This window comes from Mus caroli, unplaced genomic scaffold, assembly GCF_978045245.1.
Source record: "Mus caroli unplaced genomic scaffold, Mus_caroli_1 scaffold_14, whole genome shotgun sequence".
In the NCBI taxonomy this organism is placed as follows: domain Eukaryota; kingdom Metazoa; phylum Chordata; class Mammalia; order Rodentia; family Muridae; genus Mus; species Mus caroli.
The window spans coordinates 38,676,894-38,700,024 of NW_028227269.1; the positions used below are offsets into that span (position 1 = coordinate 38,676,894).

The following is a 23,131-nucleotide window of genomic DNA, read 5'->3' on the forward strand; positions in this document are numbered from 1 at the left end:
AGTTGCCCATCATTGGAAAGAGAGGCCCATTGGTCTTGCAAACTTTATATGCCTCAGTACAGGGGAATGCTAGGGCCAAGAAGCAGGAGTGGGGGGGGTAGTGGGGGGACTTTTGGGATAGCATTGGAAATGTAAATAAAAATACCTAAATTTAAAAAAAAAGGAGTTTTAAGTAAATAAAGCATACTTTAAAAAGTAAAAATGTATTCCAAACACTGTCTGGTGCTGCATAGTTGATATACCCCATGCATGAAAAAAAAGTATTTACTATTCACCTGAAATTCAAATGAAATTGGGACTCACTTTTAATTTTCATTACACGAGGCTGGTCATCTAATCTGGAAGTAAAGTCACAGTGTCTTTTACGTATTGGAATCAGTTGCTGTAAGCTCACATACCTAATACGCTAACGGGCCAGGTTCTTCCATGGCTTATAAAATGGCAACAATTAGCCAGAGCCACCTGGCTAACTAAGTACAGTACTTGTGATGTATAGTCTTTGAATCTTCAGTAAGACTGCACCCCTGGGTCTTGTACACACGAGGTGAGCACTCTAATACTCAAGGACCCAGACTCTACCTCCTTCCAAAGGGATTATAAATGTGAATGACATGGTAGTAACTTGGTGCTTGCTGAAGCTTCAGTCCAGATTCAGATGGCTGGTATTGTTTAGCACTATCCTCAGTCCTCTCTGTTATCCCAACCTCAAGCTGAAAATAGCATCAATTCAACGTGTCCATTGTCAGATGACCTCTCATTTTCCATCATCGATTTTGCCTGGGGAATCCTTCCAGGCCCTGAATTGCCCTGGTTCCATCACAATGACTTCATGCCTCTTGTTCTCTGCCACCAATGAGAATAGAGAGAGACACTAAATGCTGATGCCCATTTCTCCCGAGAATCTTTATGTTCCATGTGGACAGCAGATCTGGCTCTTTAGGTTTGATTCTTCTGGTTCTCGCACCCAGCACATAGGAAAGCCATGGGAAATATTTACTTGACTAATGAATGGGTCACCAGGCAAGAAGTGAAAATAACTGTGACAACAAAAGACAAAAAAGAACAGTAACTTAGGAATATCTGGTATGGAGTCAGTAAATGAAAATGAGTTATCACCACAGTCATCAAAGCATGTTGTTTGCAGTGGGCAAAGCATGAAATTTCTTGAAAAGTAAGTATTCAACATCAAAATCTTCAGAGAGCTGGTAAGCCCCTGGTACAAGACGTGGTGCGGTTTTCTGAGATACTGCCAGAGAAATTAAAGAACACTATAAGCCATTCGTTTTCTGAACAAACCCAGAATTGTTTTATATCCTCAATTCTTACTACACTCCCAATCCCCCAATTTAAAGTTTTAGAAAGGTATAGAAATGTAAAAAGAAAGAGAAAACTAACAAATTTCTTATCTGGGTGAATAATTCAGTCCAATAATTTTAGAACAAAATTGTTCAAACAAGTACAGAAACACTCTATTTCCATGCTTTAATCCTTATAAAACTTTCTTTGAAATGTTCTCACATGGCTAACCTAACATGGTCTTCATGAGGATTAAAGGGGTGTCTTCTTTCCATGTCTAGTAGCAAGAACATTTGATATTTTTGTACATAAGATATTTAGGAGAGCAGGGCAGTGTTGGCACACGCCTTTGATCCCAGCACTTGGGAGGCAGAGGCAGGCGGACTTCTGAGTTTGTGGCTAGCCTGGTCTACAGAGTGAGTTCCAGGACAGCCAGGGCTACACAGAGAAATCCTGTCTCAAAAAACAAAGACAAAAACAAAAACAAACCCCCCCAAACAAAACCAAAACAAAAAACCCCAAAAAAGGTATTGAGAATAAAAACGAGAGTCCAACAAAGCTGTTCCTGTCTACTTGGCCTATTTGACCTCATGCGGTCTCAGCTCTTTATGTAGTTCAAACTGGCCTTTACATCATGATGACAATTCCACTTTATCTCAAGTTGGTGGGATTACAGGTGTGTACTGCTTGCATCACTGTAACCTGCTGAAGTTTATCATGGCTTTGTCATACTGGCAGCCTTGTGTTCAGGTCAAGACAGGCCACCTTAGGCTCTGTACTAATATTTTGGCATATAGATGGTTTGCTTGTGGGGAGGACCAATCCTCTTAAATGCTTTACAGACTATGATGCACTGAAAAAGGCATCTAGGACACTACTGAAGCACACTTCTGGATGTGTCTGTGCGGAGGATCCCACTATGAGAGGTTTGTTCAATCCATCGGCAGATTCAAAATTGAGTTTTGGAAAATCGTGGAACTGGAGAAGTTGGGGTGGTAGAAGTGGACAGCCTTTAAGGTCTGGCTCTGGGGCCTCTGGTCTTGCACGAGGTAAACAGTTTGTATAGCATGCTCTTTCTCCATCATACTTCTGCCTTGCCATGGCCAGAGCAAAGAAACCAGAGAGCCATGAAAAGAAGGCCCTGAAATCCTGAGTCCAAACAAATCTTTCCCTCCTAAGCTGTCTGTCTCAGGTACCATATTGTGGGGCAGTGAGGAGAGCCCGATTAACACGCAGACTGGCTCCAGTTAAAATTTCTGCCTACATCTTGTTTTGAGGTATACCTGCCTGTTCAAATGCTTGAGACAAGGTTAACTTATCCTGTTTACAATTTTCTATTATATCTGCTTCTTATTTTTGTTCTATTAAGTCATAGGTGCCAAAATAAGCAAGCAAGCAAGCAAGCAAGCAACCCTGATTTCACTGTATGCTTCTGATATGTTCAAGAATAAAAAAGCTGAGTCACAATCAGACAAAACACTATTTGGAAGATTAGCCTAGCCCCTTAAAAAATGCTGGGGGAAAAATATCCAAATATCTGTAGGCTTTTATACTTTTGAGTCATTACTATTAACAAAGCCTAAATGTAGGAGCAATAACTTGGCTTTTTCTTATGCTTGCTAATGACAAATCAGGGCTGGGAAACACTTCAGGAGCTAAAATCAATTATGCACTTTACAACACTATATTTTACCTTACACAAAATGGTATTCAGCCAGGCTTCCTAATTTAAATACATTTAAATAATGTATTTAATCTTAGTAAAAGAATTCCTAATCATGTTAGCTTGAGCTAGGACATACTAACAGCCTACAATAGCACACCTTTCTTGGGTAGGGGCTCCTCAACTGCTGCTTCTGCTAATTTGGGTGTGGCATGTGAGCTAGCACTGCTACCAAGCCCCCAGGTGATGCTGAAGCTGCTGGGGAACTGTATTTTGAGACCGACTGTTGTACACCAACCTGGAGTGTGAATGTGGAGGAAGAAAGTGTCCTCACTACAAAATACCATCTTCTCAAAAGCAGCTCTAAATTAGAGATTCCAATTCTAATCAGGTAATTTAGAGAGTTAAGTCTTGATCACAGCAAAGATTCCAAATGCCAACCTCTTTTAAAGAAAGGAAAGAAAAGAAGTGCAACTGTGTTTCATGGCAATTTTCACAGAGATTCTCCGTGGGTGAACTTAAGATGCTGCAGTTTCATTAGCATTATTCAGTGTTGCTATGGGGACCAACTGGAAAGAACCTTCAGTGCACAGCAAAAGAAGGAAGGCACCAACACCAACAGGGGAACTTTGATGGTTTAAGAAACTAAAGCAAAGCCATATTGCACATTCTCTGATGCTCATTTAAATCTTCTTTTAATAATAAGGTATAGCAACAAAGAGATTTCCACCTTGAAATTCGGGGCGGGAAACAGAATAAAAATCTCTTAAAAGGATCAGAAAATGAAGGCTGCAAGTGCGTTGTTCTGTATATGATGACCCTTCAAGGCTGGGGCCACTGGAGAAGGGTAAACTATCTGGCAGCTGGACTCAGCTTGGATTGTGCTGGAGATAAAGGACTCGGGTAAGTATGAAGCACTGTTCTGGGTATTGGCAGGGACAGGAACAGGGTTGCTTTTAGGTTGTTTGAGAATGAAGATGAACTGAAGTCATAGATAAAGAAAACATTACCAAAAGAAGAGGAAGGACAAATCAGTAGCAGAGATTCATCCGAAATACATTTGAGATTCTTCTCAAAACAGTGAGCTTTTTAGCTTCTAGTCAGGGTCAGGGGAAGAGATAGCTGGAGAGCTAAACTGTAAAGCGGCAGAGTCAGTATTGTTTGCAGTTTCCTGCAAATGGCATTAGGCAGCAAATGACTCTACTGTCATAGTTTGTTCAAGGTTTATTTTTATTTCTTAAGATAAGTCTTGCTCTGTAGTCCTGGCTTCCCTCAACTATGTAGACTAGGTTATCCCCGAAGTGGATAATTCCTTGTCTTAGCTACCCAAGTCCTCAGTGAACAAGGGTTAGCTGTCATGCCCAGGGCTTCCTAATGGTTCAAAAGTAGGCTTATAATGCAGTTCTAGAAAACAAAAGCACTATAACCTCAAAGGAATTTTCTGCTTTTTTACTTCAAGTCTTGCAACTATAACAGCAAAATTCTTAAATTATATTTATCAACACAACAAAGAACCAAAACTTTTTATAACTGGACTAGGAGGACAAGTCTTGAAACAGCCATACCAATCACTCTTTGAGCCTTCCTTTGGTAGAGCCCGCCTTCACCCTCTCAGGAGCCGCCTTTGTCAGAAGGTGTTGCTTATCTACCCTACTTGCAGGACACCATTTATTAAACCACACTGTGACTTTTCGGTTTATGTATATATTTATAACTTCTGCAAGGATTAAAACCACAATTTATTCATAGTTCTCCTTTAAGTGGGTAGCCTGTCTTGAGACACTGCTCCAATTTGGATACATCTTGCTTTTCTGTTTCTTTGTTATTCACCCAGTCAATTTTATAGAACCCAAGTTATAATCTCTTTAGTTTCTTTTACTGAGTCCCATGGTCAGGATTTTGGTCATATTTGTCAATATTCTTCATGTCAATGTTCTTCAGCACTGAGGTCTAGCAACTGTTATTTGTGGATTGTGCTTCAGAATTCTTATCCAGGTGAGGAAACAAAAGCAGATGCTACCAGATGCTTCAGCTGGGGGGTCAAAGGTGAGCATTGCGGGTCTTTAGATTGCGTTTGCTGACTCATCCTGATGGATTTTGGAAACTAGATAAATTAAAAAAAAAATTTTTTTTTTCTTTTTCAGTGGCTCAAGAAAATCACAGCCTCTAGCCTTGCATGGGACACAGGAACATTACTGTGCTATCTTACTGTGTCTACCCACTCTTCTAAGGAGATGCCTAAAGACATCGGGGCTTTATGGAGACAAAGGCTCTTTGTTCTTTGTTTGGTTTTCTAGACTGTGTCACCATCTATTAGCATTTCCTAACTGCATCCAGCTATCCTTTTGCATCTCACATGTGCTGTAAGAATCCCACACACCAATGAGACTCTCTCTCATCAGCTACATACTTGGGAATGTGACAGGAAAACACTGAGCTTTTGCTTTGCATGTAGTTCATGTGTCACTGTACAAAATGCACCAGCTCACATAGTTAAGCACTACTGTAGTAAAACTATATGAGTCCAAAAAGCATGGAGGGCCTTGAGAAGCAACTTCCATGTCTCAAGCTTGAGCCAATTTCACACACTATTAACGGAGCCCTCTAAACACAGTAGAGTCACTTCTGCCAGGGGAATATAAGGGGACTCAATTTTGAGTATTAAAACTAGTATTTTATTGAGTAGCTCATGTATTTATTGGAGAAAACAAAATGAGAGGGATCAGAAATCAGACACTCTCCCTACTTCATCTTACCCTTTCAACGTAGAGTAAAGCTATGGCCATGCCAAGGCTCCAGATGGAAGGACACAGCAGCTCTGATCAGTTGGACTTTGGCCTACAAATGTTGCTAGGACAATTTTCCTTTTCTGTTTTTGCACCACAGATAATGTTATCTATGAGTGGGAAAACATTGTGAAGCCAAGTCTAGACATGTATGACATGCGGTAGACAGTCTAGGTCAGAGGACAGATAAGAGAAGCAACGCATGGGAATAAGTAGTACAGTTAGGAGCATCAAGCAACACTGTAAGAAGGACAATTTGGTATTGGAAAGCGAAATAAGGTAGTGATCCACAGGAGAGAGAGAGAGAACAGGTAAAACACAGGGAATACCAGTCACCAAAGTGACTATAGGTTTTGAATGTATACAAATATAAATGTGTAAGAATAAGTGTTTATATATATATATATATACATATATATATATATATATACACACACACACATACATGTAAATATGTGTATGTATATATGTATATGTACACACATACATATATAGTGGTATATACATATAAACACAAATACACATTTACATACACGCATAGAAAAGTCTGGAAGGACAGACCTTAAATCATTAATGGATAAGCCTGCACAAACTCCTTGAGGAGATATGGACATTGATGGCCTCCAGGGAAAAGAGAGTAGTTTTCTTTAGGGGTGTGGCTCCCAATGGGTACACCATGCTCCACTGAAGGCCCCATAGTTAGGAGTGCATGGGCAGCACAAATTGGACTCAATGGGTTATTGGGAATACAAAAAGAGAACACAGAGTTGGGGGAGATGAGGTGGATCTGGGATGAGAGAAGTAGAAGTAAATATGATAAATAATATTCTATGAAACACTCAAAGAATTAAAAACATTGTATTTTTAAAAGCACATTGATAATGGTTATCTCCAAATTCAGACTTAGAATGATCTTTTCCCCTTTTCCTTAGACTTTTGGTATTATGTAATTTTATTCATTGTGTTACTCACAGAAATTCATTATTATAACTAGAAAAACATAAGGGTATTTTATCAGTATCCTCATTCAGTTCCCATCATTAACATGTTTCTTCTTATGACTTTCAACTATGGAAGGTCCTCAGCCTTCTGGCTCTTCAGTATTGATCAAAATGAAAAAAAAAAAAAGATAGAGTCAATCTTTCATAAAATCCCACCTACTTCTTCAGAGCCACACACATTCTTTTGGCTTTAACCAGTAGTTGATAGGCCAATCTCAAGGCACTCTCATGACTGAGAGGCAAAGCCTGAGATTGCCTGCATGCACTGCAGCCATCTCAAACACAGCCACTTCTTCATTCCCCTCCTAAGCTGGAACATGGCTATTCAGGCTCATAGTTCACAGAGACTAAACCATTACCATCTATTAGCAGGAAATGAATTTTACATAGCTTTGACCTTTATCATTTGTCCACAAACACCAAGTGAGTATTTAGAACGTAAAGATACAATCATATGCTCCTATCCTAGTTTCAAAGTCTTGATATACTATAATCTCAAAGAATCATAACTTTTTTCTTAAAATCATTTTACTTACTATCTATACCGGGCAGTGGTATCACATACCTTTAATTCCAGCATTTGAAACAGAGGCAGGTGGATTTCTGAGTTCGAGGCCATTCTGGTCTTCAGAGTAGGTTCTAGGATAACCAAAGCTACACTGCCTTGAAAAACTAAAACAAATGACTGACTGACTGACTGGATAAATACATACCCATCCATCCATATATATATCCATACATATAATGTGTTTTAATCAAGGGCATCCTTCATTTAACTCCTTATCCCCATGTATACTTGCTCACACTTTCTCTTTTTTGGTTTTTTGTTTTATTTTGTTTTGTTTTTATGCTCACACTTTTTCTTTCTCAATCTCTCTCTCTCTCCTGCCCTCTCACCTCACAATATCCACAGCTTGTGGATTTTGATGCTTTCTCTTTATGCATGGATGTTGGAGTATCAACTGGAGAAAATAGCCTCTCTGAGCTGACATTCCTGAAGAAAACGGCCTCTCCTTCCTTTGGCAGCCATCAATGGCTAACATTTCCTTAGATAGGGGTTGAACTTGCCCTATCTTAGGAAATGTTGGGAGTCTAGCTGCCTTGATCTTGTTTGAGTTTTGTGTATGGATAAAGAATTCTAAATTAAATCATAATAACTTTAAAAATCATATAACATGGCAAATGATTGGAATCAGCGGGTATCTTCAAGGTCTATCTATTGTCCATTTCCAATTTCAGGCCTGCATTGTCTCACGTCAATACAATTTCTAAGATAGCCTAGTGTATTGTCTAGATTTCTGGCTGCCAGCTTGAATTTATCCTATCTGTGTTCTGCCTTAAGACTAATTAATATTGTGAGTGCAATTTGTTCATGTTAATCTCCTGAATATTCCATCAAGTCAAAACTTTCCTTACCTGTTTTAAACTCATACCCCCACAGCTAACCAACATACATTGTTAGGATTTTTGAAGTCACTCATCAAATTAACCATATCAATACTTGTTCTGTGATTACTGTATGTCAAGTATGTAATGACAAGAAGGTACCATCGGAAGAGAGATAGCATCCCTGCATCCATATAAAGCTGCTCAGTGTCTTCACTGTTTGTCTCCTGCACGTGGGCTGATGCTCTGCAGACACCAGACTGCTCCTTCTCCTCTAAGTGAACTGACTAGCACTCCACACTGCAATGCTCTCCTCCAGAGGAAACTAATGCTTCTTACTTTAGGGCTACATTAATGCTCCTTACAGATGCTGTACTCTGCACCTGTCTTTTCTAGATAGTCACCAAGCTGCTTTTACCATACACTTTCCTCAGTTTTAACGTGTTTTTATCTCTATGCATCATCTAATTTCCATTGAGGCCATACTCCTGCCTCCTTCAGAGTTGGCTGGTCCTCCAAGGTTTTTCTTCTCACCCTCTTTGACTTGCTCTCCTTTATATTCAATTTAGTATCACATTCCCTAGTTAAGCCCTTCAGAGTCAGGCATTGTCATGTATTATTTATCTTACGATACCAATAAAGTCCATGGACTAGTACATATTTAAAAGCCACCTATGAGTTATTTTGTGGGAACATGCTTGTCAAAGACAGACAGTGAGTGTTTTAGTTTTATATGCTCTAACTCTAATAAAATGTTCAATGCTTTGGGCTGAAGTCTATTCCTTTAGAAAGGAAGTAAAACCATCAGACCCTAAAATGCGATCTCACCAGGAAAAATGGTCTTCACAGAGGTAATAAAGTTCAAATGGTCATCAGAGATCATAATCCAGTGTGACCAACATCCATACAAAAAGGATGACACACACACACACACACCCTATATTATGGCGATGTCAGATGCAATAGACATGCACCCAGAAGTCAAGGAATTAGGTAATGGGACCAGGAGGCCACAGGACCTACAAACAGATGATCTTCCTTTTTATAGCCCTGAAGGAATGAACCTTGCTAAAACTTTGACCATGGATTCTTAGTCTTCAGAGCTATGAGACAATGAACCCAATGCTTAAGGCACCAGCTATGGTCTTGTGCTGTAGTAGTCCCAGCAAGCTAAACACTTTCAACAGCTGTGGCTCAGGGGCTTGGAAGGACATCAGAAGAGACCCTGAGAGACCACCAACACACAGCTTTAGTTAGCTCTTCCTCGGCTCTTTCCCCAGGCTTGCTTTCCCTTTTCTCCTTCCTTCCCCTAGTCCCGCTGCCCTCTGACCCTGTACCAGAGCACCAGTGAGAGAAAGGTAAATACAGTTATAACTAGCTGTCAGGTCCTCAGAGCCTTTGGGCACTAAAGCAGAGTTGGTTGACTGCTGTCGCTTTCTTGAGGGAGGGGCAAGGGATACCTCAGGGGAGGAAATGAGGACTTGAAGGAGCATGAGCCAGAAAGAAGAGTAGATGGGCAGCCACTGGGAAATCAGAAGGCTGGGAAGAAGTGTTTCTAAAAAGTAGGCGAGGAGAGAAGATATGAGTAGCAGAAAAGGTCTTAGATTAATAAACAAACTTTTTTTTTCAAAAGATACATAATTCGAGTTCTATGACCACAACTAGGTATTTAAAGCGATTGACCATAAACTAACAAAATTTGTGCTACTATTTATAGAAGGTTAAAATACTTATATTTCATTTTTGAAAATTGTACACAATTGTCTAATCATATAAACAATCACATATTAGAAAACCAACTAGCAAATTATAAAACATCAGGTTAAATACATCTATTTGTATTGTAAGTAGAAACTATAGGTTTAGCGTAGCTCGGTGGTAGGATATATGCTTACATACATATGGCCTTGGGTTGATTGTTAGAACAGAACTAAAGATGAATTACATGTAACAGCCAAAGGTACAAGTGTATCAACTAATGAATAGAAAAGTAAAATGTCCTATGTCCATACAAATGTAGTAATATTTAGTGATAAAAATTATGTTCGGAGATTGGAGAGAGAGCTCTTTGCTGCTCTTGCAGGACTGGAGTTTAGTTCTCAGCATTGATATGGTGACTCACAACTGTCTGTAACTATTGTTTTAGGGGATCGTTGTGGGTTCTTTTGGATATTTTGTGGGTTCTTTTTTCTTCCACACTTTCAACCCCTGAACACTAGACAGGAGAGAATAAAAAGATAGAGGGGAAATGGGGTGTCCTTATCATTAGACTGCTTCCTGCTGATTAGGGGCATCAAGTTCCTTGGGACAAATTTGATTTTTACCATCAGGATATCTAATTTCTTCTTGTTCCTTTTTTGCACACAACTACTTAACAAACCACAACCACCAACAACCAACCAACAACACACCCAAGCTCTCAGGGTTCTAGCATTTATATATCCTCTGAAAAGTCCCCAGAATTCCAAATGTCATACAATCACAGAAACTATCTGCTGCTGGAAAAATCACACCCCTCCTAGATAGAGCACGAGGCATATCATAGTCAGCTGCTTTAGACAATCTGGATTAGCCCCATATCCCACATCTGGGCTTAAAAGGAAAACATATTCTTATAATATTTCTATGTCTTTCAAAGAATCCAATGCTCTCTTCTAGTTTCAAAAGATAATAGGTATATATGCATGTGGTATGCATACAAACATGTAGGCAAAACACTTAATACACATGAAATTAAAGAAAAACTCTGATAAGACACTTCAAAATGTACCTTGAAAATGTTGTTAAAATTGAAAACTATAGCAGAATGGAGTGGCGTGCACAGTAGAGTGAAGTGGAAATAGAGACACCATGACCAGTACAGCCAGTCCACTGGCCACCACCAGGCCCACCTCGTCCCATTGCTGTCTGCTAGGCAGGGTGCATTGTATTAAATTCCCAAATAACTATAAAAACTATTATGTTGGGAGAAGGGAAGAGAAGACACTGTTAGACAAAAATAGGCCATGAAGATGGGTGGTAGTGGAACATGCCTTTAAATGTAGCACTCCCAGTACTTGGGAGGCAGGCAGGTGGATTTTTGTGGGTTTGAGGCCAGCCTAGTCTACAAAGCCAGTTCCAAGATAGCCAGAGCTGTTACACAGAGGAACCCTGTCTTAAAAAACAAAAACAAACAAACAAACAAATAATAGGCCACGAAAAAGGTCACAAATTATATGATTGTATTCATACCAGATGTTCAGAATTGAAACATCTATAGTGACAGAAAGATTAGTGGTTTCTCAAGACTGGCAGTTTAGAGGCCTTAGAGAATGCTAGGGTTGAATATTAACTGTTCTCCAGCCTCATATATTGAATGCCTGGTCTGCAATGGGAGCTGCTGTTTTTGAAGATGGTATAAACTTTGGAAGGAGTAAGGAGTAGGCAAGTTGCTGGGTGAGTGCCACTTAATGGACCTGGTACCTTCTTTCTCTGTTTCCTCTCAGTTACAGGGCAAACAACATCTCTCATCATACACTTCTATTGCTGGGTATTCTACCCCTCTGGACAGGAACAAACAATCACAAGCGAAGCCTTGGGATACAGAATGTCAAAAACACCTTTCTTCTTTCTACAGCCATTCTGTTGTAGCAGCAGCAAAGCTGACTACACGGGGAATAACTAAAGGGCAAAGGGTTTCTTTGTGAGGGGTGAAAATGTTTACTGATTACAGTGATGGCTATACAAAGTTGTGAGCATGCTCACATCCATTCCACATGCATTATCTCAATAAATTTCCCTCTCTGACATTTTAAGTTAAGAAAAAAAAGATGCAATGTTACCATTCATATTCAACCCTAACTTTCTCTACCCTAACAACACTTTATAATCAACCCTAACATTCTCTTACACCCTCAAAACTGCCAGTCTTGGGAAACCGCTAATGTTTCTGTCACTATAGAAGTTTCAATTCTGAACATCTGGTATGAATAGAATCATATAATTTGTGCCTCTTTTTTTTTTTTTTTTTTTTTTTTTGCGTGCTTTATTCTCTGTTTGGTGGTGTAAACTTGGGAAAGCAGGCCTAGAAATGAAATGGGCTTAAGTCTTATCAATAGGCAACTTTATTCAGAGCATCAGACAATTTCTGTTCTGAGGGTTAGGCAAGATCATATGAGTTTAGGCTGTATTCAGTCACAAGGGCAATCCAGTTGGGCATGGAAGCAGTTTTGAATGACAGAAGTAAGCAGCAATGTGTAATCTGAAGCAAACCCACTCTCATTTACTATACCTGGGAGGGACATGAAAGCACACTCCTAGAACAAATCCATGTTGTGGAGAAAGAGAAGTTATAAGTTTACTTAGAGTTTCTCATAAGTCCTTAGAAATCTCTGCACACAGCTTCCTTCATTCGTGGAAGATGTTTCCACAATACATGAAAGAAAATTTATGGTATACTGAAAATTTTTATGTGATAAGAAGACAAAGGTAGTCTTTTGTTAGCAATAAAGAAAGAGTGTTTATCAGTAGCTAAGGGTAAGAAGAATGTGGAAGATATGTAAAAATAGAAACAGGTTCCTTATTGATATTAGCATACACTCCAAAATAAATTTCAGGGACAGCAGAGATTCCAAGTAAATGTCAATAAAACAGCATGGCAGGAAAACACACCAGAATAAAAAATACTGTCCTAGAATTATTGTTCATATTATTCTTATTCTTAAAATATAACAGCATACACAAAATCAATGAAGTGCGCGCGTGCGCGCGCGCACACACACACACACACATACATACACACGCACACGGAAAAAAAAACAGAACAAAAGAAAAGGAGTAGAAGGGTTAGGGATAGAGCTTTCTGTCTTGGTTTTAACTCTGAGTACTATAGAGAAAAAAAACCTCACATAGCAAAAAAATCAGATAGCCATTAATAACAAAAACACTTGAGCCTGTGATGGGTGTGTCTTACTAATAATACTTGAGATGTCCTTAATAAAATTTTTATATTATATGATTCAAAGTACTTTGTTTCCTTTTAATGGCAGTATCTTCAGAAAACATGCAAGTCTTAAGTTTAAATTTATATAAGGTTTTCTGACTGAACTATATATTTTTCATTTTGTTCTGGTTTTTGCTCACAATTTTCACTGTATATGTGAATAAAAGAAGCTAGCAAAAACCATGCTACAGGCAGAATGCTAGCTGCCTTTGAATTTGTTCCACCTGTTTCCTCTAACTTTATTCTCCCAAAAATGTCATAACAGGAACAAAATGCAGACAAGTGCTATGATGCTAATGTTTTAAGTTTAAACTACTGTGTTTAAGAGATTTATAAACAAAAATGCATCTAATCTGTAAGCTCTACTTGCCCAAGGACAGATAATTTCCTGGAATTCTTTGGGCTGTTGTTCATGTAAGATAACAAGGCACACATTTTAGCTTCTATAAAGAAGCTTGGTTGCCCCAAGTGCACAGGATGTGTTTGATCACATAGAGGCAGGAGGTATGTAGGCAGAAAGTACAACAGGATGTATACTTTCCCCTGATTGGATAAGAGTGGGAAGTATATAGCCTTCCTTATAGGTTTTGCCTTTATAAGCTCATGAGTAATGGGAATCTCAGGTATGGACCTGGCCAGGATCATGGATTTAATAAAGAATATTTCAAATTTGGCTCAGAACTTGTGGTAGTGGATCTTGTTCTTGCCTGCTGGGATTAACAGTGCTTTGCCAGAATATAACCCTCGTGGTTTCTGCTCCTGATAAATCGCTCATTAGCATCTGAAATCACAAGAGAACATTATTCTATTGGTACTAGTCTTGTTGGTTCCTAATGGAATCATCTATTAAGATCTGCTTACAGCATCCAGGATGTCTTAGGCTGCTTCTGAATCACATGGTGAAGTCTCACAGCAATGAGCCAACTTCTCTGATGACTGGTTTCTGTTTTAGTTTTTCACTGCTGTACCTGATGAGAACATCAATCAATAAAAGCACAAATGATCATCAAAGGCACTTCTCAGAAGCAGTGCAAATGGCCAATAAACACAAAAAAAGATGATTCTATCCTTAGTTAGCAGGGAACTCCAAATAAAATTACTGAAATTCCGCTTCATTCCGGTCATAATGGCAATTAGAAAAAAATTATACCCCCCGCTTCCCAATCTAAACAAATGTTAGCAAAAATGTGAGGAAAGAGAAACCCCAACACACTGTCGGTGGGGATGCGCTTTACTAGTGCACACAGAGCACACTACTCCTTTACCCAAGATGACACTTCACATGCACACTGAGAGGCATAATATGTGCAAGCATCAGGACATGGGATCAGCCCAGGTGCACAGCAACAGAGCCTGGGTAAAGAAAATGTGGACTCTTGTCATTTTCAGAAAAACAGGTAGACACAGATCATCACATTATGTAAAACAAGCTACATCCAGAAAGATAGAGCATCATATACTTTCTTATATCCATGGAAACAACAAATAGATGCTTCAAAAATACCAGAGTGACTATTGGGAAGATGAAGGGAACCAAGTACTGAGGGAAAGGAGGAGGACAAGAGACAGGAGTGTAGATGCCATCAAAGTACAAGACAGACATGTAATGCCTGCAATGAAAACACAAATGTTCAATGTATGAATGATGCTTCTATTCTAATCACAACACTAAAACCAGGAATTAGGCATAGCTACATACAAGTAAGAAAATATATAAATCATATAGAAAATTATAAGTGAATAGTGATCTACTATTTGAATACAGATCATATTAAAAAATGGGGTTGAGATTTTGATGCAACTCACATTTGCTGTGAATATTGCCATGATTCTTCCTACAGAGAAAAAAATGTCAAATAAGGAAGTCAGGTAGCATGACTCCTGCCAGAGGCCCACATGTGAGACAAGCATGGCTCTTCTCCGTTCCCAACGTTTCACAAGTAAGATTAGAAATTCCATTTACAGTAAGAGACATACCTTACCCTCTGCAGGCTTGTCAGCCATGGCTGGCTGTACCTTTTCAAACTGCAATCCAATCTAATCCAAGTAAAGTGTCACCCTGCAACCTCATTTTGCAAAAAAAGAAGAAAAATAAGGTGTTTGTGACAGGAGCTGAGGGCGAGTAGTCTCTTAGCAACTCTTTGAGGTGCTATATTGTGAAGACTCTTGAGTGTGCTTCTCTCTAGAAGTCTGAAACCCAGCTTGGTAGGCACAGAACACTTCTCTATTAACTCCCATACTTAAATCTATGTTAGATCACTTCATACTGACTCCTCCTGGAGTCGGCCTCACCGAGGCTGAGGGGATAGGATAGATCACAGGGCGTTGTGGGCAGCAGCACTGAACTGTCTCTAGTTCACAGCCTACTGTCACTGAAGAGGCCAGTCTGTGCTTTAGAAGACAACTCTGCCTCCAAACCAAACTAAACCAAACCAAGTTTGACAATGTACTTTATTTTCAGAGAAGACTAGGCCTATTCTATTGTCAGCATAGGATAGCTCATTTATGAAAATGAAGATTTGGCCATGACTGCAGTCTGAATGCTCGTGTTCTTCTAGAATGATCACTTTGAAGCTTGAACACCAGCATGAGGCTTTCAGAAGGTTCTGTGCTTTGGGGATGCATTTAGGTTATGAGAAACCCTTGTGAAAGGGGAGGTGAGTTAGCTGCCTCATCCCTTGTACTATCTGAGAAACAGCAGGGGCCACCCACCTGTGAACCAGAGAGATTAAGTAGTTTAAACTAGCAGCAGGTGATTCTGAACAACAAAAACCCTTATGCTCCAGAAGTTAAAAATACCTAACTAATTAAAAAGGCAAAAGAGCAATTAGTCTAGTCAGAAAGACAGAAAGACACAGTCACATAAGCAGTCGAAATTATATTCACCGTTTTATATGAGAACTCTGACAGTTTTACAAAGGAAATACAACTGTAAAAAAAGTAACATTGGTTTTTCAAATATGACAAGTGGAAACTGTGGTTTAATATTTAGAGCTAACACCTCAGAATACTACACGCATGAGAATGTCACAATAGAGTCATCAGCTGTCAATTTCAGAAGCAATGCCATGCCTGCTGCTATACTGATGCCCATGCTGGCTCAGCTCTGCCACTGAGGAAGGAGATGCTAACAGGCTGGTACTTGCCCTGACAATGCCACTGAACAAACTCCCATGACCTCCGCCGCTGCTGCTAAACAGCTCATGTCCTACGGGCAGTCAAGCCCACAGAGCTCAGGCCAGTGCTTCTTAAGCTCTCCCTCTGCAAGGGTGTGACACGGAGGGCTTTGGGAAGGTCTTTATGGGTAGTATCTGTGGCACTTGGGAGATACTCAGTCAGTAAACGCCTGCCACACAAGCATAAGCATCTGGGTTAGATTCCCGGGCACACACATACAATGGGGCATGGTGGTATAATGCCAGCCAGCACTGCCAGTCCATAATGGATTTGGCTGGAGACAGGAGAACCCTGAATCTCATTGGCTGGCCAGCCTAGACAAACGGATGAACTTCAGATTCAGTGAGAGATCCCATCTCAAAATAAATGAATAAATAAATAAATAAATTAAGGTGCAGAGTGAGTAAGGAAGATTCCAGTATTGATCTCTGGTCTCTATGTGTACTTCATCCAGATGCACATGTATCTATCTACACATGTGTCCACCCACACTGACAAGTACAAACACCACACGCATCCAACCCAACCATATGCACAGCACAGAACACACTAAAGGCAAGTAGAAGATGGTTCAGCCCTGAACATACAGCAGATAGGTGTCTAATCCTATTCTAGGGCTGGGTACCAAGTTAAGAGGAACACACATCACCTACAGGCCATCTGAGCACAATGTAAAAGAGCGAAGAGTATTACAGTCTGAACTCTCACATGGGAAGTGAACTCAGAAACTGATCGAGAACGGAAGAGAATGGATCGATGGGTTACTCTTAGGGTGAAACAAGAAGTGAGGCAGAACACTTTCTAGAAAAGGTGAAGGTGAAGTCTTAACCAAGCCATAAGGAACGTAGGAGTTTAAGAGAGAAACAGGCAAAGAAAAGATACAAGGAAGAGACAATATGGATGTGGGCCGGTGGACTGGATATATGACACATTTTATGAAAATGTGTTGACATAATAGGAGTGGATACTCAGGTAACCTTGGGCTCAGAATCAACAGACATCACTGAAGAACAGAGGGCAGTACACTAACGGCCATCAGTGTAGATGCCTGCCAACGCCATGCAGGAGAGCTGCAGGAGTTCATTCTTGACTCGGCCACTGTGGCCAACATTTGTCACCCCACTGCTCTAACAACAAATCTTCCATTAAAGACAACCCAGCTTTGAGGCTCAGAGCGATCCTGAGTGCCTACGTTATTGCTAGCTATCCAGCCAAGTGTCCCCTTGATTTAGAGCAGGAAAATTTACTGAGGAGGGGATGCTGGAGAAGTCGATCTTCCTGCCTGAAGAATTACCCTTAGCATGATTCCAGGCAGGGCACTGGGTTTTACTCTCCAGATCCCGTCACTTTGTATTTTGCTACCCTTTGTTTCTGATGGATACATCAGTTCCTTTGTTTCCCCCTGAAACTTTGATCCAGATTATACTTACGCCTAGCTATTTAATTCCCTGGGTCTCGTGTGGGTCTCAAGTCATCTGCTTGATCTTTTAAAAATATCACACAAAGGCTTTAGAATAACTCTCAGCAAAGAGGGTGGTGGTGGTTATTAACAAATTAGTTAATTAGTTAATATTTGGTGACAGATCCTAAATACTATTTTCATTAAGGGAACTAACTAGAGAAAGCAAACAACTTTAAATGTACAATTCCTTCCTTCCAGTTTCCTGCCTGCCTGCCTTCCTTCCTTCCTTCCTTCCTTCCTACCTTCCTTTCTTCCTTTCCTCCTTCCTATCTTTCTGCCTGCCTGCCTGCCTGCCACCACCACCCCTCCTCCTCCTCCTCCTCCTCTTCCTCCTCTTTTGGTTAAGACAGGGTTTTTCCTGGATGTCCAGAACTCCCACTGTAGATCAGGGTGGCCTTGAACTCAGAGATATGTTCGTCTTCTTGGTTCTAGGATTAAAGGAGTGCTATCACCTTTGCCTGGCAACAATTTCTTGTATAATAAACGGAAGCTACACATTTTTTTTTAACCCCTCAAAATGACCCATTTGAGGTAAATAGATACACTAGGAAGTATGGCTAAATTGCACAAAAGTTGATTGAGAAGTTTTTTGAATTAGGAATGTTTCATGGTTGTCTTGATTGCAGCATTTAAGAATAGGGTGGGGGATGAGGGGATAGATCACTTCCTTGCTTCTGAAACTAAAGGCGACACCATGCTGAAGAAAATATTTGCAGGCCATGAGGTGACCTATTCAAATGCATTACCAAAATGGGGGAAAAGACAGAACAGGAATATGGAAAAAAAAATCTGTAAAGTTGCAATCTAGCATCAGGACCATATGGTATTCACCTGAGCTGTCAGAGACAACTCACAGCACATGCAGCCTGGCCTTAAGGAGGAGCACTCAGGAGGAGATTGGGTATCTCTGGAATTTGGGTAAGGGTGGCGCGGCCTTGCCAGTCCTCCTGACAAGAAAGGAGAGCTGCAGCTTTGTGGGGACATTTTAATAATGGAGAGAGTAATGACAAACACTGCCCCCTCACATAGCATGCTAAACTTTACTACAACTTTTCAAAGGTTTTTAAAGAATTAACATATGCATCAAGACACACATGTTTCCTTATTGCAAACCTCAAAGGGCACAAGGTCTTGTGTGAAAATTCTTACAGTTGGAACGCTCTGAAAAACTTGCTGTGGGTCAAACAAAACAAAGCAGAGGACAGCGGGAGACCCGTGGGGATCTTAATCGCAGAGACAGTGACTGCTATGAGTTCCTTACAGATAAGAAAAGCATGGCTCTAAAAGCTACTTTATCTGGCAAATAAAGAAGATTTGAATAACAGATTTCAATATTAGTAAGTGAAATGAACATTTACACTGAGACTTAATTAGCCCTGAGATGATCCCTCGAATGTGGAACTCACTGCTGCCTAGTCATCACAAGGAAGGAATAAATCGAAAAGCCTCAGCTATATCTCCGTGGTAGGGAAGTAGTCAAAGGTTCCACCAGCGGGGGTGGGTCACAGGGCGCGAGGCACGGGGCACTCACTGGCTGGTTCAGGGTTAGAAAGCTCACACATTTTAGGGAGATCTCTTCACCTGAGCATCAGATTAAACTTCAGAAACAACAGATTTGTTAACTAGAAACCTCATGCCCTGTGCTGCGCCACTGCTCCTCCTCAGCACGTAGGGAAAACCCACTTTGCTCTGCATGGTGCACAGGTCTTTTCAATGAAGTCCTTACTGCCTTCTCAGCCCTGTTATTTATTCAGGCTTTGAGAAAATGCTGGCAGAGGGGTCCCTAGAAGACAGAGACTTCTCTAGAGGAAAGGCCTACTTGCTCTTGGTCATCTGACAGAGTCCTGTCCAAAAACCACTTGTCTGTCTCTGAGCCTCACATAGAAGCTGGAGACCCCTTATTTCCTGTGCCCTTCTGCTTGGTTCTCACTTCCCGTGAACCTGTGATCTTCCGCATGGCTTCCCTATTCTAGAAACTAAATGGTTCGTTCAAGACAGGGTTCCTTCAAGACAGGCATTGGGTCCTTGTTCTTTTTGAGACAGGGTTCCTTCAAGACAGGCATTGGGTCCTTGTTCTTTTTGGCGCATGCATAATTAGTGCTTAGTAAACACTTGCTGAGATCCAAACCCAGAATATCAAGAATGCGAGTCTTCTATTTCTAGGAAGAATTGCCAGTGTGTTCTTTCAACTGGGAAGATTTACTAACTGGTTTGGTGACTGCTCAGTCTAGTGGAGATCAATCCTAGTGGAGCGAAGACATCCAGTCACAATAGAGGGGTTCAGAATGTTAGATAACTCAGAAGTTAGTTATCAGACGTTGTAATCTGTTGCTTCTCTTCAGGGACTGCAACTTTTAGGAGACACTGACTTGTTTTAAAAAACAAAATCCCAGCCAATGATGACTCAGGATCCAGATGCTGTGGTGAAAACCAGCTAGCTTTGAGAGGCAGAAAAAGTATCCAGCTGACCTTCCTACTCTACTGATAAAGACCCAGAAGGAATTAAGTTCCTTCTCCTCCAGGCTGTCCTAAATACCCTTCAAACTCAACTTCACTCCTTTCTGTTTAGAGTCACTTCCTATCAGCTGGTTCCTCGATCTGCCTCTTGACTGAGGTTGACTTTATTTAGCTCTTGGATTCAAGGTGCGTGTTTTCTCGGTAAATAAATCAATCTCAGGGTTCACAGCATGGTCAAATATCCTGTAACATGTGACACGTCCCTGGCCAGCATCTTGGTCTTCTGCTTTGCTTTTACGAAAGGTGTCAGTCTAGTTCAGCTGCGGTGCTCACTCACAGGGGCTAGATCTTTCCGACCTGTCTCTTGCCTCCCAGGAAGCCACCCTGATCACCCTTTCCAAGCAAAGGCCCTTTCCTCAGCACTTAGCCTACTTCTTGCTAAGCACATCTCGTTCCCTGTTAAATTATAACCTCAAAGAAGACACAGACTATGTCTTGTCCTCTTAGCACATTTCTCAAGGTGATTTCTTTCTGTATCAACAACAAAGCAAACTTACGCTATACACATTTTCAGTAAATGGCCAGTGACAGTTTAAAGGAGGAAGAGGCTGGTTACACTGCTCAAGTGAGACAAACCTGTGGCCAAGTCTACAGGGGCATCCTTTCAGTTTGCACCCTAGTGCCCTAGTGCTACACACAACTTGGTATTTACACATGTTCGGTGACTCATGTAACTTTCATTCATATAACTTTACATTTTTAAAAATTATCAGCCAAGTATTACCAATCATCTCAGCACTTTGCAGTAATATTATTACTTTTGTTTTGCTTATTAAAGAGCAGATGCGCAGAAATTGATGTTCATCCAAGCTCTCCTTGTGGGTGAGTAACCTGATTCTTCTGCCTACAAACTCAGGGTTCTTGGCACATTCTGCTCTCAATCTCATCCTGAGACTAGATTTCAGGGACTGTGTACAAGAAGGACAAATTGATAACTATTTCTCCATAAGCAAAAGGACTTGGGATTATGCTGTAGACACTCAAACTACTTTGAAAAATAAACAGGAAGTAGAGTAAAAATGGCAATGATAGCAAATTCACAATGAAACAATTGTATATATTTGGTAACAAGGGCTTGATATTAATGGATGCAGTGGATTGGAACTTACGTTCCAAGTCTACTAAGTCAAGCTCTAGGCACAACTTCTATAGTTAAAAAAAAAAAAAAGGATGCTACTTGTGTGCATATATTCAGTAAATGCTGCTGCCTGATTGGTGACCCACAAACATGTACCATCTAGCACCTGAGGATGCGATCTTACTTTAAAACAGGGTCTTTGCATTCATAATTATGGTAAAAGTCTTGAGATCCAATCATAGTAGATTATGACGAACTCTCAATGTAATGACAGATGTCCTCATTAAAGACAGGAAGGGAGAAGAAGTGTGAACAGCAGAAGGGAGCACAGAGACTAAGACAGGTGACTCAAGTTGTGCTGCCACACCAAGAACACACAGTGCCACCCACAACTTCAAGAGGCAGGGACAGTTTTCCTTTGGAGTCTTCAGAAATGGAGTGGCCATATTGGGGACTTCATTCTGGACTTCTGGACTTCAGAGCTGTGACTGAGCACATTTCAATGTGATAAGACACACAGTTCGGGAGGATTTAGAGAAACCTTAGGAAATACAGTGACAAGCTAAATGAAGAACAATTAAAACCCATTTCTCTATAAGTAGTTATAGATTCTTCTAGAAAACTATTAGTTTATGAGGAAGCCTCCAAAAAAAGACTTCAGCTATGATTTCTAGAAATACTTCACATTAAAAGTGACACTTCAGCAGGGCCGTGGTGGCATATACCTTCAACCCCAGCTCTCATAAGGCAAGGCAGGCAGATCTCTTGAGTTTAGACCAGCATGGTCTACTAAGGGAGTTCCAGGACAGTCAGGGCTACACAGAAAATCCAAGTCTCAAAAACAAACAAACAAACAAACAAACAAACAAACAAAAACCCAAAACAGCCACCACCACCACCAACAACAAAAATGTGATACTTGGGGCTGGAGGAATGGCTTCTCTTCCAGAGAGCCCTGAATTGATTGTCAGCATCCAAACAGAGGCTCATAAACTTCTGTGATTAATCCCAGGGCACCAGGCATGAATGTGGTGTACACATACAAGCTGATGAAACATCTACACACATGAAGAAATAAAAGAAAGAGGAAAAGGCGAGTGAAGCATGCAGTTGTGGAATACAACTTAGTTGGCACACACAAAGCTACCAATCAGCTCACACACAAATGGGAATGTATTTGAACTCCTGCAGATAACTAACGCTGATAAAGTTATAACTGTTCTTGATAACCATAAGAACGATGTGTTTCAAGGCGAATTTTCTAATGTATTACTACAAACTATACAGCAAACCTAATTTCAGGAAGGGCAACAAGACAAAAGGAAGCCATCCAGCTTTGCCTTGTAAATTGCCTAAGTCAGTCTGCTAGGAGACCACACTTAATGAAAGTGAGAGTGAGTCCTGAAGAAATGGAGAGTTGCCAGTTGGATCTCATGACTGCCAACTAGACGTGAATAACAATGGGTACTATGAATCACATCAAAGCTGTTTTAAACAACCTTTCACCAAACAATTCCTCTACAAGCATCAAAGAGAGTCTGGATTTATCATCTACTTCATAAATGACAATGTTCTACAGACACTTCTGACACTGATGTCACACACAAATAGGTTAGAAACTGGACTCACATTCTTGAAGTCACTGAAAGCTGATAGAAGAATGTGGGTTAAATTTTTTATTAACTTAAATAATGCATTAAATAACCATGGTAACGTGACAATATAATAAAGCACAGGGTTGAGTACTCCAAACCATGGGTCAGAAACTCAGTAACATGGGTTAC

At 40.4% G+C, this 23,131-nt stretch overlaps 1 protein-coding gene across 2 annotated transcripts in view; it reads right to left on the bottom strand.

The window, feature by feature from the left end:
* Znf277 (zinc finger protein 277) overlaps positions 1 to 23,131 on the bottom strand; it is a 122,970-nt gene that overhangs the window by 88,357 nt on the left and 11,482 nt on the right. The window contains exon 2 of one of the 2 annotated variants that reach the window (XM_029484540.2): positions 13,975 to 14,081. The exons of the other annotated variant lie outside the window; for it this stretch is intronic. The gene's annotated coding sequence lies outside the window, so the exon portion shown is untranslated. The remainder of the gene's footprint in view (positions 1 to 13,974; positions 14,082 to 23,131) is intronic. 2 annotated transcript variants of the gene reach the window in all.